Source organism: Tamandua tetradactyla, chromosome 25 (assembly GCF_023851605.1).
Source record: "Tamandua tetradactyla isolate mTamTet1 chromosome 25, mTamTet1.pri, whole genome shotgun sequence".
In the NCBI taxonomy this organism is placed as follows: domain Eukaryota; kingdom Metazoa; phylum Chordata; class Mammalia; order Pilosa; family Myrmecophagidae; genus Tamandua; species Tamandua tetradactyla.
The window spans coordinates 34233883-34251427 of record NC_135351.1 but is presented as its reverse complement, the minus strand read 5'-3'; the positions used below and the strand labels follow the sequence as shown (position 1 = coordinate 34251427).

Below are 17545 nucleotides of genomic sequence, written 5' to 3'. Positions count from 1 at the left end.
TTAAAATGTTTTCGAATGCCATCATAGTCTTTTTTTTCTTACTCAGTTTTCTTATGAACTGTCTCACCGTTTTCAAGATTTTACTTTTTACAGATGATTGGAATGCATGTGATTAATGTGTATAGAGCTCTTCAGCTTTACAAAATGCCAACAAGAAAGCTTATGCTGTATTTATGTTTCTAAACATGTAAGCTTTTAGGAGAGACAGGATAATTCGACTGGATTTTATCTGAAAATTCACCTGAAAATTGTTGCCTTTCGAAGAAGCTAAGGGCTCTGGAGGTGTCTCCTGCTGGGCAAGCTCTAGGTTCTGGATAGATGTACTCAGACCTCGTTTTGATTGATAGTGTGAGGTGATGGCCTGGGCAAGAATTTCTTGGACCTCCCTGTCACCCACAGCAGCTCAAGATTAGCTCAGCTGGTTCGGGGTGCCATTTCGGACCAACTCCGAGAGACCCCAGGGTTTACTTTCGGCTGTGATTGGCTCTGTGGTGATGAACGGCTGGGGGACTCTTCCCATTTTATAAAGCAGTTTTGGAAATCTTGCCTTATTTGTTAGTTAGCCACGTAGCTTTAATACTGGATAAATATAAGTTATAGGTACACGCTGTGGGTTAGTAAGATCTTCCTGAGGAAAAAGTCCTGTTTCATTTCAGGGATTCAGGGCCCTTCAGGCAGCCAAGAGTGAAATTCAATTTTTTTGTCACTTGAGCAATTTCCTGTTTATAAGGCGCCCCAGTTTGTTTTCTGCAGAAATGGCAGACAATATCAGCCTATGAATATTGTAACCAAAAGACAGACTCTTCTAGGTCTAACAAAGCTGGGAGGACTTTAAGAAACCCAATGAGGAAGCATGAAATACTTTACAAATAGGAGTTAGATGCCGATGTTGTAATTTCTGTTTCTTGAACCTTTCAGAGCACATGAGGGAGGATCTTGGAGTAGGAGGATTTAGATTTGTGAGTTGTCCATTGCAGCATTTATTTGATAGTCAGACTGTACAAGGTCAGTTAGACCAACTGAACTTTCTTTTCTCACTCTAAAGTATTGCAGCGGGTGACAGAGCGTAGCGGTGTTGTTTTAGGTATTAGTAACTTAACCTGAAAATAAATCATTTTTCTATAACACCCAAGGTAAATGATTAGCTTCGGGTTAATGCTGACAAGCATGAAAAAAAGCTTCATTTTAGTAAAGTTGAGACAAATTATTGTTGCATTAAAACAATAAAACAGCAACAACAGATGAGTGGGGATTAAGATGGAAATAATCATTGAAGGTCAATTCTGATTATTTTATCATTTTTTATTACCTTTCTTTCACATGATTAAAAAAAAAGTCTTTTGTACTTTGGAACTCTCCCAGTTAATTTTTTTTTTTTTTTTTTTTTTTTTTTTTTTTTTTTTTTTTGCATGGGCAGGCACCAGGAATCGAATCCGGGTCTCCGGCATGGCAGGTGAGGATTCCAGTTAAATCTTTAAAAAAGGGGAGATTAAAACAACTTAAAAAATAAATTTGAAACATAGAAATTGCATTATCAGGGCAAAGTAGAGCCAACAATATTTTTCTTGTGAATTTGAGTTGTGAGGAAAAATAAGTAGACAATTGTGCTTTCAAATAACAAATCTGCTTTGTTTATAACTATTTTAATGAGTTATAATTTGCATACTATACAGTTTATCCATTTAAACTGTACAATTTGTTGTTTTTTAGTATTGTCAAAGATTACCACAGTCTAATTTTATAACATTTGTATTTCTCTCTGCTCCCCCAAAGGAAACTCTGTATCTATTAGCAGACACCCCATTCACTCCATGTTCTCCCTCCCACCATCTCTAGCCAGAGGCACCCACTAATGGTCTTTTTCATCATTAGATACGCTTGTTCTGGGCATTTCCTGTAAATGGAATCACACATACATGGCCTTTTGTGACTAGCTTCTTTCACCTAGCATAATGTTTTTGAGGTTCATCCATGCTGTGCACAACCAGTACTTCATTCCTTTTTATTATTGAAAAATATTCCATTGTATGTATATACTACATTTCATTTGATCCTTCATCAGTTGATGGTCATTTGGGTTCTTTCCTTTTTCTTTGGCTATTATGAATATTTGTGTATAAGATTTGTGCTCTACTCAGCTTTGATTGTGTAGATATTGCCAACCATTGCTTGGTCTGTAGGTCTATGTGATAGTCTCAAAATTTGCTCACAAACTTGAATTAGAAATTGAATGCTAACCTAAGGTTTTCTGCTGAGTTACCAGGGTGCAAATTGTTTTCCCTAACGTGCATAGGATCGATCTCTAAGAAGCACTGTAGGAGTAAAGAGTTACTTGATTTGCCTATGTATTTGTACCAGTTAGTCTTTATTTGGGAGGGGGGTGCGGAGAGGAAGATACTTATGATGTTCTACCTTGCAACTGGGATGCATTCAGCTCCAAAATGCTTTTTAAAAAACATCTGTTTTTTCCAAAGTAGAACTCCTGTAAGATAACATGGTGTGATATTATATCAGGTGAATGGATGTCATTACTTGTAAATGTTCCTGTAAAATGGGTTATACGTTCATCTAACAGATATTTACTGACTACCTGTCAATAGTGTTGCTTTATTGATGTTGATGAGTTTCTTGTATTTGTTTTTACCTAGCCAAGGATTTTGAATCTCTATATTTATAGATGAAATTCTGCTCAAGATTGTCCACTCTTGACTTGAGCCATCATTTGAGAGAGGTGGAACTTGTATAATATTTCCAAATAGAACTTCCAAGCTTAAGTATTAAAGTCTTTCTGGTCTAGGCTGTTATGAAAGTGATATTTAGTAAACTCACATAGCACTGCTTAGAATAACTGAGACTTTTTTGGAACTCAAAAATCGCATGGAACGAAATCTATAGCACACAGTAGTCTACCATGTCTGAAATGCAACCATTTCTGCTAAGAAACCATATAAGTAATTTAATTCCGGTGAATTAAGTTTACTTTGTGCAGAGTGAATAAAAAAGTTGGTGGTTGTTACTATCTAACTAATGATTGTAGATGATTCTGAAAAATAAAATCCACTTCTGTAGTATCAAAGTATTCTTTGACAAAAATCTCAATCTGTGTGATGTTTCGAAGAGAATAAAGTAGATTTCATTCAATTGGCAAGCAGAAGTTTAAAGAAACAGATTCTGGTTACTCAGGTTTGGCTATGGTAGCGGAGTTAAAGTCATAATCCTCCCCAAAGATACCCCTGAGTCTTTCACAACCACAGCAGTCCACATCCAGGATTATATTTGGCGCAAATAAAACACACAGGCTTTCTAGAGCCATGTGAGTTTTAGGGTTATTGCACTGAGATTTAACAGGACTTCAGGGTTTTCCAGTCCTCTTTCCCTTATGTGTCATTTTGATTGAAGGCATCTATGATGGCAACCCAGATCTAAGCTGTATCCCTTACCTTGCAATTCCTTTGAAAAAATCAATATAGGCAAGCAATGGATTTGGAAGTGGGTGAAGTTAATTGTCTCACAATAGGGTTTTAAACACGGCAGCATGGTTCACGGGGCAGGGAATTCAGATGAAGACGTCAGTTGACGTCCTATGGACCCAAACTTTTGGCCCTCTTTTCCTACTCTAGTGCTTCAAAAGAGACCCTGTAGAGCAAACATTCCCCTGAGCTTTGGAGAACTTGGTTCCAAGTGTGCTCCTGCACAGAAACAAGCATATTTGGGTGCCAGATCCTGTAGGCAGGTGCGTAGGTGCAATTAAGAATGCTAAGACTGTTTGATGTGATCGGGTAACCGAGGCATAAGATTACTCAGTGCAGAATTATTTTCTTTGCAAGAAAAGAAATGAGACCTGACATCATTTTACTGTTCTAAATGAACTTAGTGCTTCTTGCAGCTATTTTTGTTTCTTTTTTAAATTATACAGAGCTTTAAAACTCCATGTGATTTACGTATTATAGGACAGGAGACTTCCTGATAAGTTGTCCTCAGAATAGGATACGTTATTTAATCTTACCGTAGGTATAATAAGCATCAATAACACAGGCATCACTCTCAAAAAATATTGTACAGACTGTCCGTAGGTTTCCATTTAAACTAAGGAGACGCAAAGGTAAGTGAACAAATGAAAGAATGATGGATGGAATGAATACGACATAAAACCCAGACATCAGTTTTCTATATAAGGGGGTGGGGGAAATTTAGCATGGTCTTTGATCATTTAATTTTGTAATTTGTATTTTATTCTAAGATTTAAGAAAATGTGTTAATATATATTTTCTTAGACAGATGAGATGTGTTGTTTCTTTAAGTAAGTTTGAAGACATTTGCATAAAGCAGTTGAACATAGTCATTTCCTTCTTTAGCTTTTGGAAATACTTATCACCTCCCCTCTTGTCTCTTTGCACTGTGAGAATATTAGTTACTATTATTATCTAAACAGTTAAACAGCTTGATCTCCTTTACAATACAGGCTTTCAAGGCCCAGATTCTGGGGAATAGCTGATGAGTAATTGGGAAAGAAGCACGTATCTCATTGGGCACTTACAATGTTTCCTTTTTTAATTTAAGTCTTTTGGAAATTCTGTATTGACGTGTGGAGGCTCATCCTGGAAGAAACCACAGAGAGGAAGGACAAAGGAACTGTGGGAAACACTGACTTACCCACTGCAAGAAGCTGGGGCCTGAGTCTTTACAGGCAGGCCCTGAACTGCAAGAATTTTTTTCTAACTGCATGAATTGAAGTATCACAGGTAGAAGTGTTATTGTCTAAGCAACAATGAGTGTCCAACAAGTGTTCAAGGATTATATGAGTGGCCATCGAACACCCAGACACACCATTCTGTGTTTAATGTGTGTGTGTGCAAAGAAGGGGATATAAAAGAATTTGAACTTGCAACTCTCTAGTAACTAACAGAATGAGACAGACAGGTGTTCTAAAAAAAAAGTTCTTGCTTAGAATTGTTAGTAGTAAATGATCAAGAGAAAAAAACAAAAGAAAGAATAAACTCAGTGTTTACTATAATTACAGAATTCTCTTAGCAGCCATCATTACAAAATATCAACTGAAAACCAAGCAGTTATATATTTTTCTCTGATAGAAGGAGATCTCACACCTTTTGCTTCTATTAATTATGGGTTTTTAATGTCTATGCATGTTTAAGAGTTGGATTAGAAATTTGCAGTGTAGATCATGTTCCTGAGACTTTAAAAAATAGGAGTCTAATTTTTTTCTTTTAAAAAATAGGCACATTTCATCCATTTTGGAAATGTTTGAAAATGCAGGGAGCACAAAGATTTATTCAATTCGATATCAATTTGGAATGAACTTCACAACAAGAATATCTTTTAAAATAGATTCTCCTTCAGGATCTCCATGAGGCTTAACCCTTTCTCTATATCACACGCACAATGGGAAAATTTCAGGATCTCCTGGGCAAAATAGGAATGTTCATTTATGTCCCTCAATTCTTCTGTTACTTTACATCGATAAATAGAGATGACGTTATAAAAAGATAACAAATAGATACATATTTTGTTCTTTTACTTGGCAATTTCAAAATTGAGGGGAATATGTCCAGTGTAAGAAGTACATATTGTTTTATTTTTAGAAGAAATGAACCTCTAAAGAATCATCTGTGCTCCTCTTGGTTGTGAACATGTCAAAATACGTTCTGATACAAGAAATAATAAATTATTGTTGCTTACAGTTCTTTCTTCCTATGAAAGAATAGTGGAAAGCTGAGGAATGATTTATTTGGCTCAATTGAATCTTTCTTGCGAAATAAGAAATACTGCCCTCAAAAGTCCTGGTTGCTTTTATTTAAAATAACCTAAAGCTACCAGGGTAAACTCACTCTACAGCATCATCTGAGAAAATGTATACCATGACTTTTAGTTTAAAATAAGTACTCACTGTTGTGCATGCTTTTCATTAATTATTTGTCAGAGTTTCAAAAAAATCTAACTGTGCTTCTCCGAATATTAACTGAACAGTTCAGATTGTCATGATTTCTGTAGTTAATATTTGCACAAACTTCTAAAAATGATCAAGATGGTCTTTTATTTGTTTTTTCCTGCCACTGACCCATAGGATATACAAAAAGAAAACAGATCAGCCTTTTTCCTGATAAGAAGAGTAACCAAGAAGACCATCTGCAAGAAGTACGTTGTAAGGAATTTCTTTCTTTTTTTAACATGCATCTCACTATGTTAATATATATGTTCCTGTACAGATGGGATGTGTTGTTTCTTTAAGTAAGTTTGAAGACATTTGCATAAAGCAGCTGAACATAGTCATTTGCTTCTTTAGCTTTTGAAAATAAAAGAACTAGTGAAAGTGGAAAATTCCAGAAAATGCCTGATTCTTAGAATGAGGTCAGTTTAAATTTTTGCAGTGCATAACAAACACTTAACATTTTTTTTTTTTTTTAGCTTTAAACTTATGCTCTGATTTAGAAACTGCTTGAGAGCAACCTGGGTTTAGGGTTTTAGATCAGGCCTTTGAAGTATCTTAGATCTCTTTGAGACCTAAAAGTCAGTTTATAACTAACAGTTGATTTGTAAAAACATCGTGGATGAGATGCTTTAAAATTTCCTTGTTAAATTTTTATAAGAATATGTGGTCTGTGGAAAGTGAGCCTCCGTATTGCAAGATCATTTCATATAATTGATTTATTTAATCTCGGGAAGGGGGAACTGGGTGCCCATGAGGAAAGAGGTTTATCAGTGGCTTGTATACATGAAGCAAATGAAAACATGGGAAGTGATATAATTTTGGAAGGGCCTAATAATTTCCGAATATGACTGTAGGACTAGTGACACAGCCTCTTTAATAGATTTTTTGGGGGGGAGTCATATTTTTGTTAGAATTGAAGGAGCCCAAGGTTGTTTCAGTAGTTTTGAGAATAAGCTGTAAGTTTCTTCACTGAACATATCAAGTCCATGAAGTATGTTTTTCCGCAGTTTTGCTTCAAAAGAGATCGGATTTTATGTAAAAAAGATTTATGGAGGAAACTTGCTTGGAAATAAAGACTGTAATAGTGTTTGGGACTATTGGCAGGGAGGGAAATTCTTTTCTAAGAAAAATCTTTTCAGTGTCTCAACATATTATATAAGAGTTGTGTTGGTGGCTGCATTGTAAGTTGCCCCTCTTGGCTGTGTGCTCCTGTTAACACAGTCAGTTTGTGGCCAAGGAACGCCAAGGGAAGGAGGGAGACTCAACAAAGATATCTCCTTCCAAAACGTGGATTTCTCATTTCACAGCTATGAATTAGCCTGCTGGTCATTTATTTCACTACTAAGTGTCTTCCAGGAAAACGTGAACAGAAATTACACCCCTAGTAAATCCCAAATTAATAAAAATGTTATGCTAGTTTTAACTGGTAAGATGCTTAGTAGAAGGAAGGGGTCAAAGAGCTTGGCATTTAATTTATTACAATATGAATATATTTCATTATATCATTTATGAATATAGTATTGCATAATATATTACATCTCATTATTTTTTGTATGTAATATAATGCATTAATGTGCAATATATTAATTAGTATAATATGTTATATTAATATAATAAAATCTACTCAGATATTTGTTTCATATTAATATATGGCTTATATTTATTGGTTCTTGTGCTGGTCATTTTCAGAGTTGGTTGCTGTGACCCTCCTGCCTTTCCCCTCAGTCTCTGGAGATTTATTATTGACTATCATAATCTCCAATAATTTGTCCTTATATCTTAATAATATCCTTCATGATGCTATGAATATATTTTAATCTTTTTTTTTCCACTTGAGATTCTAGGTTTTTGTTGTTACAGTTTAATAACCCTAGATTTCTTAACATTTCAAAAATTCTATCATTAAATTATTGGGTGATTTTGGAAAAGCCATTTCGGGAGCGACTACCAGGCTTTATTTTAAAATCCTCAACAATACATCTAGACAAATTTGACATCTTTTTGTACTTATGATAAAGCATAATGAAATTAATATTATTATACAAATTTTATTTAGACTCCTTTAAAGAACCAGGGTTTGCAGAATAACTGTTAGTTGAAAAGTCAGGCTACAAAAAGTTGCAGTTGGTATGATGTCATTTTTCTAAACGAGTTATACATATTGTAAAAGACGAAAAAGGATCCATATCAAGGTATAAGGGAATATTAATATGAATAGAAAATCTAATTTTTCTACAGCGAATTTCAATTGATGTTATACTTAAAAGCACATTGCCTTTAGAGTAGTAAAACAAAAACAAAAACAAGAAACAAAATTACCCAGTGTCAAGGATATCAAATGCAGAAAGCCAACTATCCTGGGTCTTGTCAAGTTGTCAGTGGTTAGGTCAGAAGACTTTGAGAATTGGTCCTGGATGTGGGTGGGGGTGAGGGATGATGATAGGCAGTATCCAAGAATGCTTGCCTTGCAAAGGACTCTATGGCGGTCTCCTCATCATCTTACAGGTGAGGTTACTTGAAGTATATGACCTTAGATTTATTTATAGGACCAAGATATGAGGTCAGTCATCCAAGGTCACATGGCTGTATGCCCACAGCTGGTATCCAGAAGCTCTTTTTCCAGAGGTCACAGACTCATGAAATATTTGCTGCTGCGCTGGGATCACAGGCTTACATAACATTTAAGAAATCTGGAATTAGCATCAGCATTTAACCATTAGGAGGCTTTACATAAAAATTCGGAAATCAAGAATGACTTTTAAAAAAATCTGGGAAAGCCACACTTTGTCTTCTCTTCATCAGGTAATAGGTGGAACAGAACAGGGGTTGCCTGTTTTCTGAGGGGCACCCACTTTTGTTCTCCACAGACCTCATATGAACCACCTGACCCATAGCCCTTTGACTTTGCAATTCCCATACCCTGGTCAAAGATGGTGAGGCTGTGAGGGAGGGATTCTCCATTGGTAGTGATCAGGAATTGCTTATCACCATTTCTCAGAATGCCTCAGCTCTTGTCCTTGCAGTTCTGTGTCATTTGGGAATCACCGCTGGGAAATGAAAACAAGCAAATGGACCCAAACCACAGCTTGAAGTACTTTAATGTCAGCCTAAGTAAGGAAACATGGCTTAGGAATGTGGGCTGGTTAATTCTGTGATCCATGAATCCTCAGGGATGAGAAATCTTCGGAAACCATGGCCCTGGTCCATTGGCTTTCCTGAAGCCAATTTTAGACACTAAGAGATGGTGACACTGCTTTCTCAGTGTCTCTTTCCCTGGACTCATAAATTGTACACTTATAGTCATTGTAAAGTTATAAATGAACCAATACACCTCTGATGGAGCCATGGAACAAAGCACATGCTTAATTCCATAATGTGAAAAATGAGTTACTAAATCTTGACTTTTGAGTTCAAAGAGGATGTTGTAATTGTGATGTCATTTCCGGAATATCGCCAACTGACAGAAGATTGTTAAAATTTGTTAGAAGTGTCTACTCATGTACATCTTTTTACACCTTTTCCAAGATGGAAGTGGATGGGTATTAGCCTCATAGTTAAGGTTGAGTGGCAAAACATTTTATTCAGAGGCAGAGGAAAGCCAGGTGTATTTTAACAGGAGGACAAGTAAGGCATTTGGTTTTGCCATGGTCTGTAATGCTGACCTTTATATCTTAAAGGCATTGCACATTTGGATCTGTTTGAGGTTCTATTATCCATTTCCATACAGGCTAAATTTCTTATGTGTGCTGTAGTTAGAAATTCCAAAGTTATTTTTGGGTACATAATATTTTTCTAGAATAACTTATATCTTGGCACTGAATGAACAAATACCTTGCTTATATTAGATTCATCTTTATAATGGCATTATCCGACCTGAACTAGATGATAACCAGTTTTATTTGCAGTAAAACATTAAGCAGAAGAATTCAGAACATATGCGTAGTATCATTTGTCCTACTACACATTTGTTTCATTAATTTTACTTCTCAGCATCTCACCAAGCTGCCAGCAGTACAGTTTTCTTGTTAATCGAAATAGGGGAGTTCTCTTTGCTCCTGCAGGACTGCCTGTTGTGGATCAATTTTTAAATTAAAAAAAATTTTACTTTTATCTGTCATGGATATTAAACTGAAAGCTACCACTTAAAGCATAACACTATAAACATGTTTTTTCTTGATTTTATTCCTAATTCAATAATTTAAATGAAAAACTGATTACTGAATAATTTTTAGTTTAAAACATACATTGTTTTTCTCTTTTGCATACATTGTTTTTTAACACAATGCTCAGCTATAGCTTTTGGCCAATATTGATACTTTGCACATCGTTTGTGAATGCCTTCAAATAAAAAATGTGTTACGTTTTTGCCTCATGGACAGCAAAAGTCCATGAGGCAAAAACATGGTTATGATGCTTAGATGCTTATTCTAAGCCAGTTCTGTAAAGAGATGTAATGCCACTTAAATGTTAAACAAGTCAGTCTCAAATAGGGCTGTATGCTATCACATCTGATTATTGTTTGCACTTAAGAGGTTATTCCCAATGTTTTACAACGCTCATCCAAAATGTCGACAACAAATTAATATCTTAAGGGGTAAAGAAGCAGACATAAAGGGAAGAGAATATGGAGAACAAAGTTTAGCACTGAAATACACTTTTACTTCTAAAATGGGTTTTCAAAATTTTGGGTCTGTGGATTCCTCTAAGAATCTAATGAAAGCTGTAGACCCTTTTCCAGAGAAGTGTATATGTATTTGCAAAATTTGAATATTCGGTGAGGTTGATCCATAGATCATAGATCACAGGTTAGAAACCCCTGGGAAAAATTCATATACAGGCATACCTCAGAGATATTGTGGGTTCGATTCCAGACAACTGCAATAAAATGAATATCTCAATAAAGCAAGTCACAGAATCTTTTTGGTTTTCCAGTGCACCAGTGCATATAATAGTTATGCTTATATGATATTGTAATCTGTTATGTCTAAAAATGTACACACCTTACTTAAAAAATGCTTTATTGCTAAAAAATGCTAACCATCATTTGAGCATTCAATGAGTCATAAACTTTTTGCTGGTTGAGGGTCTTGTTTGCCTCGATGTTGCTGGCTGCTCAATAATCCGGGTGGTGGTTGCTGAAGGTTGGGGTGGCTGTGGGTGGTGCCTGTGGCAATTTCTTAAAATAAGACAACAATGAAGTTTGCTGCATCAGTTGACTCTTTAATTCACAAAAGTTTTCTCTGTAATATGTGATGCTGTTTGATAGCAGTTTAATCACAGTAGAACTTCTTTTAGAATTGAAATCAGTCCTCTAAAACCCTGCTGCTGTTATATCAACAAAGTTTATGTGATATTCATTCTAAATCCTTTGTTGTCTCTTCAACAATGTTCACAGCATCTTCACTAGGAGTAGATCCCATCTCAAGAAACTATTTTCTTTGCTCATCCCATAAGAAGCAACTCCCGTTCGTTCAAGTTTTATCATGAGATTGCTGCAATTCAGTGATCTTCAGGCTTTACTTCTAATTCTAGTTTTCTTGCTATTTGCACCACAACTGCAGTTACTTCCTTCACTGACATCTTGAATGCTTCAAAGTTCTCCATGGGGGCTGGAATCGACTTCTTCCAAACTCCCGTGAATGTTACTATCGTGGCTTCTTCCCGTGAATCATAACTGTTCTTTATGGCATCTAGAATGGTGAATCTTTTCCAGGTTTTCAATTGACTTTGCCCAGTTCCATCAGAAGAATCACCATCTATAGCAACCATAGCTTTCCTAAATGTATTTTTTGAATAATAAGACTTGAAAGTTGAAGTTAGTAATTGATCCAAGGGCTGCAGAATGGACTGTTGTATTAGCAGACATGAAAATAACATTAATATCATTGTGCATCCTCATCTAAGCTCTTGAGTAAACTCGTACATTGTCAATGAGCAAGAATCTTTTTTACCCTGAGCAAAAGGATTCTACGGTGGGCTTAAAATAGTCAATAAACCACGTTGTATGCAACTGTGCTGTCATCCAGGCTTTGTTTTTCCATATAGAGCACAGACAGAGTGGATTTACTCTGAAAAGAGAGTCAGCCTTTCCTTTGAAGCTTTGAAAACAGGCATTATCTTCTCCTTTCTGGTTATGAAAATCCTAGATGGTGTCTTCTTCCAATTGAAAGCTGTTTCATCTACATCGAGAATCTGCTGTTTAGTGTGCATCTCCTTCAGCTATCTTAGCTAGATCTTCTGGATTACTTGCTGCAGCTTCTACATCAGCATTTGCTGCTTCACTTTGGCCTTTTATATTATGTAGACAGCTTTTTTCCTTAAACCTCATGAACCCACTTCTGCTAACTTCAAATCTTTTGTCTGCAGCTTCCTCACTTTTCTCAGCCTTCATGCAAGGGCCTTGCTCTGGATTAGGCATTGGCTTAAGGGAATGTTGTGGCTGGTTTGATCTTCTATCCAGACCCCTAAAACTTTCTCCTTATCAGCAATAAGGTAGTTTCACTTTTCTGTCATTTGAGTATTCACTGTGGTAGCATTTTAAATGTCCTTCAAAAACTTTTCTTTTGTAATCACAACTTGCTGTTTGTCTCAAGAGGTCTAGCTTTTACCCTGCCTTGGCTTTTGACATGCCTTCCTCACTAAACTTGATATTTTCTAATGTTTGATTTAAAGTGAGAGACTTCTGACTTTTACTTTCGCTCAAACACTTAGGGGCTATTGTAGAGTTAATAATTGGCCTAATTTTAATATTGTTGTGTCTTAGGGTATAGGGGGGCCTGAGGAGGGGGAAAGTTATTGGGGAACGGCCGGTCAGTGGGGCAGTCGGAACACACACACAGGGGGTACAAGGGTAGTTCAGTGGTAGAATTCTCGCCTGTGAAGAAGATTCAGTGGTAGAGTCTTCCGACGCGGGTTCGATTCCCAGACTGTGTGCATTCCCCGCCCCCCCCAGAAATTCAACAAATGGTGCTGCAGTAAGGAACAGTCACATGGAAAAAAAATGAAATGTGACCCCCACCATACAGCATACCAAAAAAAAAAAAAAAAGAATGCACACATTTATCGATTAAGCTTACCATCTTATACAAGCGTGGTTTGTGGTGCCCCCAAACAATCACAATAGTAAGATCAAAGATTACTGAACACAAATCACCATACCAGATATAATAATAATGAATAAGTTTGAAATACTGTATTATTACAAACATGTGACACAGAGACACATGATGTGAACACATGCTGTTGAATAAGCAGTGCTGAAAGGCTTGGATGATATAGGATTGCCACAAACCTTCAATTTGTAAAAAAAATGCAGTCTCTCAACCCAGAGTCATTGGAAAGAGAATAAAAAAGTATTTGCACTGCCCCCCGCCCCTGCCCCGCACCAGAGGGACTAGGGAGAAATGAGGACATATTAAACTTCCCCAACTGGGGGATTCCTGATATTCTTGCAAGCACTGGGGACAACCAAGTCAATAGGCCAAGCCCTCCATCTTGGGGCTCACCCCTATGAAACTTATTCCTGCAAAGGAGCAGCTAAGCCTACTTATAATTATGCCTAAGAATCACCTCCCAGAGAACCTCTTTTGTTGCTCAGATGTGGCCTCTCTCTCTAAGCCAACTCAACAGGTGAACTCATTGTTGTCCGCCTTATGTGGGACATGACTCCAGGGGGTGAGACCAGCACCATGGGATTTGGTCAAGAAGGCTTGACCAAAAGGAGGAAGAAATGAATGAGACAAAATAAAGTTTCAGTAGCTAAAATATTTCAAATAGAGTTGAGAGATTATCCTGGAAGTTATTCTTATGCATTATATAGACATCCCTTTTTAGTTTTAGTGTATTTAGAATACATAGAAGGAAATACCTGAAATTGTTGTACTGTATTCCAGTAGCCTTGACTCTTGAAGATGATTGTATGACTATAGAGCTTTTTCAGTGTGACTGTGTGATTGTGAAAACCTTGTAGCTGACACTTCCTTTATCCAGGGTATGGACAAATGAGTAAAAAAATAAAGACAAATAAAGAAATAAATAATGGGGTAGATAAGTGGTAAAAAATTGGGTAGATTGCAATACTAGTGGTCAATGAGAGGAGGGGTAAGGGGTACAGATGCATGGGGTTTTTGTTTTTCCTTTTTTTGGAGTGATGTAAATGTTTTAAAAATGATCATGGTGATGAATACACAACTATGTGATGATATTGTGAGCCTTGGATTTTATACTCTGAATGGTGTGCTGGTTTGAAACTGTTGTGTATCCTAGGAAAGCCCTGTTCTTTAATCTTGATTCAATATTGTTGGGTGGGGTATTTTTAAGTTGTTTTCAGGGATATGTGGCCCACCTAAGTGTGGGTAGAACTGGGACCTTTTGATTATGCGGTTTCCATAGAGATGTGTCTCAGTCCATTCAAGGTGGGTCTTAATCTGTTTACTGGAGTCCTTTAAGAGGAAACCATTTTTGGAAAAAGCTTCAGGGCCAACACAGACAGAGACATTTGGAGTTGCAGAAAGAAAATACCCCCGGGGAAGATGTTTGAAACCAAAGCCAAATGACCAGCAGATGACAGCCACGTGCCTTCCCACCTGACAGAGGTGTTCTAGATCCATCGGCCTTTCTTGAGTCAAGGTTTCTTTCCCTAAATGTCTTGTTTTGGATATTTTTATGACTTTGAACTACAAACTTGTAACTTAATGAATTCCCTCTATATAAACCAACCCATTTCTGGTATCTTGTATTCCTGGCAGCACATACAAGCTAAAATAGATGCACTGTATGGTGCATGAAGATATCTCAATACATATTCTTACAAAAAGGCAATGCAAAGATTTCTACCTGTGAAGTACAATTAAACAAAGCACAATAAGATGAGGTTTGCCTGTACTTTGTTATGGTAGCACTAGGAAACTGATACACATATCAAAACTAGACCCCAAACCAGGAACTCCCAGTGAATCCAAGGAGGAGAGGAGATAGGGAGAATTCCTGAGGCCTTACCTGGCAGGAACTACAACAAAAAACAGAGCATCTGAATCTTTATCCCCATGAGATTAAACTAGGAAGCAGGTAGAAGCTGTGAATTGCCAAGTTAAAGGTGCCCCTATGTGACCCTCGTCCCCACACTCACCTCCAGCTTCCCTGTGGGGTGGAGAGGGACTAGGAAGGACAGTTCCCTTACCTGAGAAGTAAGAAGCTTGACTTTCTTCCCAAGCGTTCTTTTTCTAATTGAACCCTCAAGGTTGTGTAAAAAAAAAAAAGCACGCTCTATTTCTTGCTGCTTTGCAATTTATTATTTTAATCATACAACTCTGTCTAATAAGCATCTAAATGCCATATCTGTTTGCCTTTATGTACCTCCTTTGATGGTTTGATGGTTCTCATTGAAATGCATTAAAAGAGTATGCCTGATTTTTAGCTGTACTAGAGGAAAAGTCGGCGAGGCTGCATTCTAGAGCACAGGCTTTGGGTGGACAGAATAACTTCTGGATTCCCCAACAGACAGACAAAGGCTGTGAAGGGCACCAGCTAGGCAGGACACCAAAATAAATAAGTAAGGAAGGAAGGCAATAAATAACAGAGAATCACAGAGGTTAACAAGAAATGGTTTTGAGTTCATCAAACATATAACCTTTGCATTAATTTGAAAGTGAAAACTATGTTTAGAATATAAACCTATTTTTGTTCAAAATTATATGTGAAAATCATCATCTTTTTACCATTTAGATCCTCTAAAATTACTTTGACTTGCACAGAATGGCACATTTAAAAAACAAACAAACCTGCCAATAAGGCAAAGTTAACTTCTCATTTGGTTTTCTGTTTTTTTTTTTTTTTTTACATGGGCAGGCACCGGGAAACCAACCTGGGTCTCCGGCATGGCAGGCGAGAACTCTGCCTGCTCAGCCACCGTGGACCTCCCCTCATCTGATTTTAAGAGGCTGTCTTTGTTTTTTCATTAGGTAAAATTGGAATAAAAATGTTTTGCTCTGTCCTTTGAAAACGTGGCATGTGGAAGGCAGGAAAGTACCAGGCCTTCTCTACCATGGATTTCTACCTTAACCTTTCTCTCCTTTCTTCCTGTGGTGGATTATTAAAACCAGATTAGGATGTGTGGATGGGTCCTCATGGGGAGTTGGGCTCTGGGCACGTGCATATGTTGTGGGGCTGTGCATGCAGGGCGGTGGGTAAGGGGGAGCCACAAGGTCCACCCCAGTCTACAAGGCCACCCAGGTCCCAGGAGAAGGAGGTCCATGCTGCTCCGCCTTTGCGTAATGAGTGTGGCTGGGCTGCACCGCTGAGCGGCCCCACCCCAACTACAGCCAAAGGGAGAAGACACTGGAATTGACAGGCGCTGTTCTCATATGGAGTTTGAGTCCAGGAAGTTGATCACTACCCTTTTCTTCAGGAATCAAATTCTTATTTTTCCACCCAACATGTGTCAGTAAACTTAGAAACTAGTCTCAACTCATGCTTTCCCCTCCTTAATTTTTTTTTTTACAAATGTGTATATATTTCTATATCTACCTATTATCACTATCATTTATAATCTACCTATCTATATTTACGTAACTGTGCACCTATCTGTCTATTACCTATTGTCTCTCTTTCTCTATCATCTATCTCTTTATCTCTCTCTGTCTCTATTCCTTTCTATCTTTCCACTTAACCTATCTATCTATCTATCTATCTAATCTATCACCTATTTATCTATTTGTCCTTTGTCTCTCTGTTTTATCCATCTACTTGCCTCTCTACGCACCCATCCAGCCAGCCATGCATCCATTTGTCCCATCCCATCTGTCTATCAGGCTGTCTGTCTGCCTGTTTGTCTGTCTGTCTTACCCATCTATCTGTGTCTCTCTTTTCATATAGACCTGTCTATCCAATCTATCATCTCCCTATCTTTTTTCCCTTTCAACTTCTCACACACGCCTTCCCATTGCCTAGCAGAGTGCCTTCCACAGAGCAGCACTCAACTAATGCTAAATCAATCCTCTGTGACATCGGAAAATTATCCATGAACTTTTGCTACTCCGGCCTTTTTTCAACATGCTATATTCGACAATTTTAAAACTTAAAAAGTTACTTCAAAACAACTAATGGTTTCGTAATTTTTAATACCCATATATGTCAACAGATGACAGGTAAGTGCTCACTCTATGCTGTGCGCCATCCGAAGCCTTCCACACACATGATTTCACAGCCTGATAATAAATACTGCCAGCATGCAAGGGGCTGTCCTGCTAAGCATCTTGACAAATACAATTTAATTTATTTTTCATAGGAACTTTATAAAACAGGAACTACTATCAATTCTATTTTTAAAATGAGGGAACTGAGGCTTAGGGTGTTTAAATAATTAAATCATACTGCCAGCAGGTGGGGATGCTGGGATTTGAGCAGCTAGTCTGATCTTACCCATTCTTAAATTATTCTCATTTTACCTAGGAGTGAGTAGGAAAATGTTACTGTTCTGCTCAGTGCTCTCTTGTGACTTTCCATTTCAATCCAACTTTAATCCAGAGTCCCAACCATCCCCTGCAAGGTCCTTTCTGGAATAGTCTCCTGTTACTCTGGCTCTTCCTTCTCCTATGTGTC

The 17545-nt window shown here is 37.3% G+C and overlaps 1 long non-coding RNA gene across 2 annotated transcripts; it reads left to right on the top strand.

The window, feature by feature from the left end:
* The first annotated feature begins 914 nt into the window (after positions 1–914).
* LOC143669061 (uncharacterized) lies at positions 915–16030 on the top strand. 2 transcript variants are annotated; one of them, XR_013168674.1, is made up of 5 exons: positions 915–1005; positions 1418–1453; positions 4561–4742; positions 6083–6153; positions 15794–16030. It is a non-coding gene; the product is annotated as an uncharacterized LOC143669061 (long non-coding RNA). The 2 variants fall into 2 exon arrangements; XR_013168673.1 differs by lacking the exon at positions 15794–16030 and having other exon boundaries at positions 6083–7407.
* The last annotated feature ends 1515 nt before the right edge of the window (positions 16031–17545 follow it).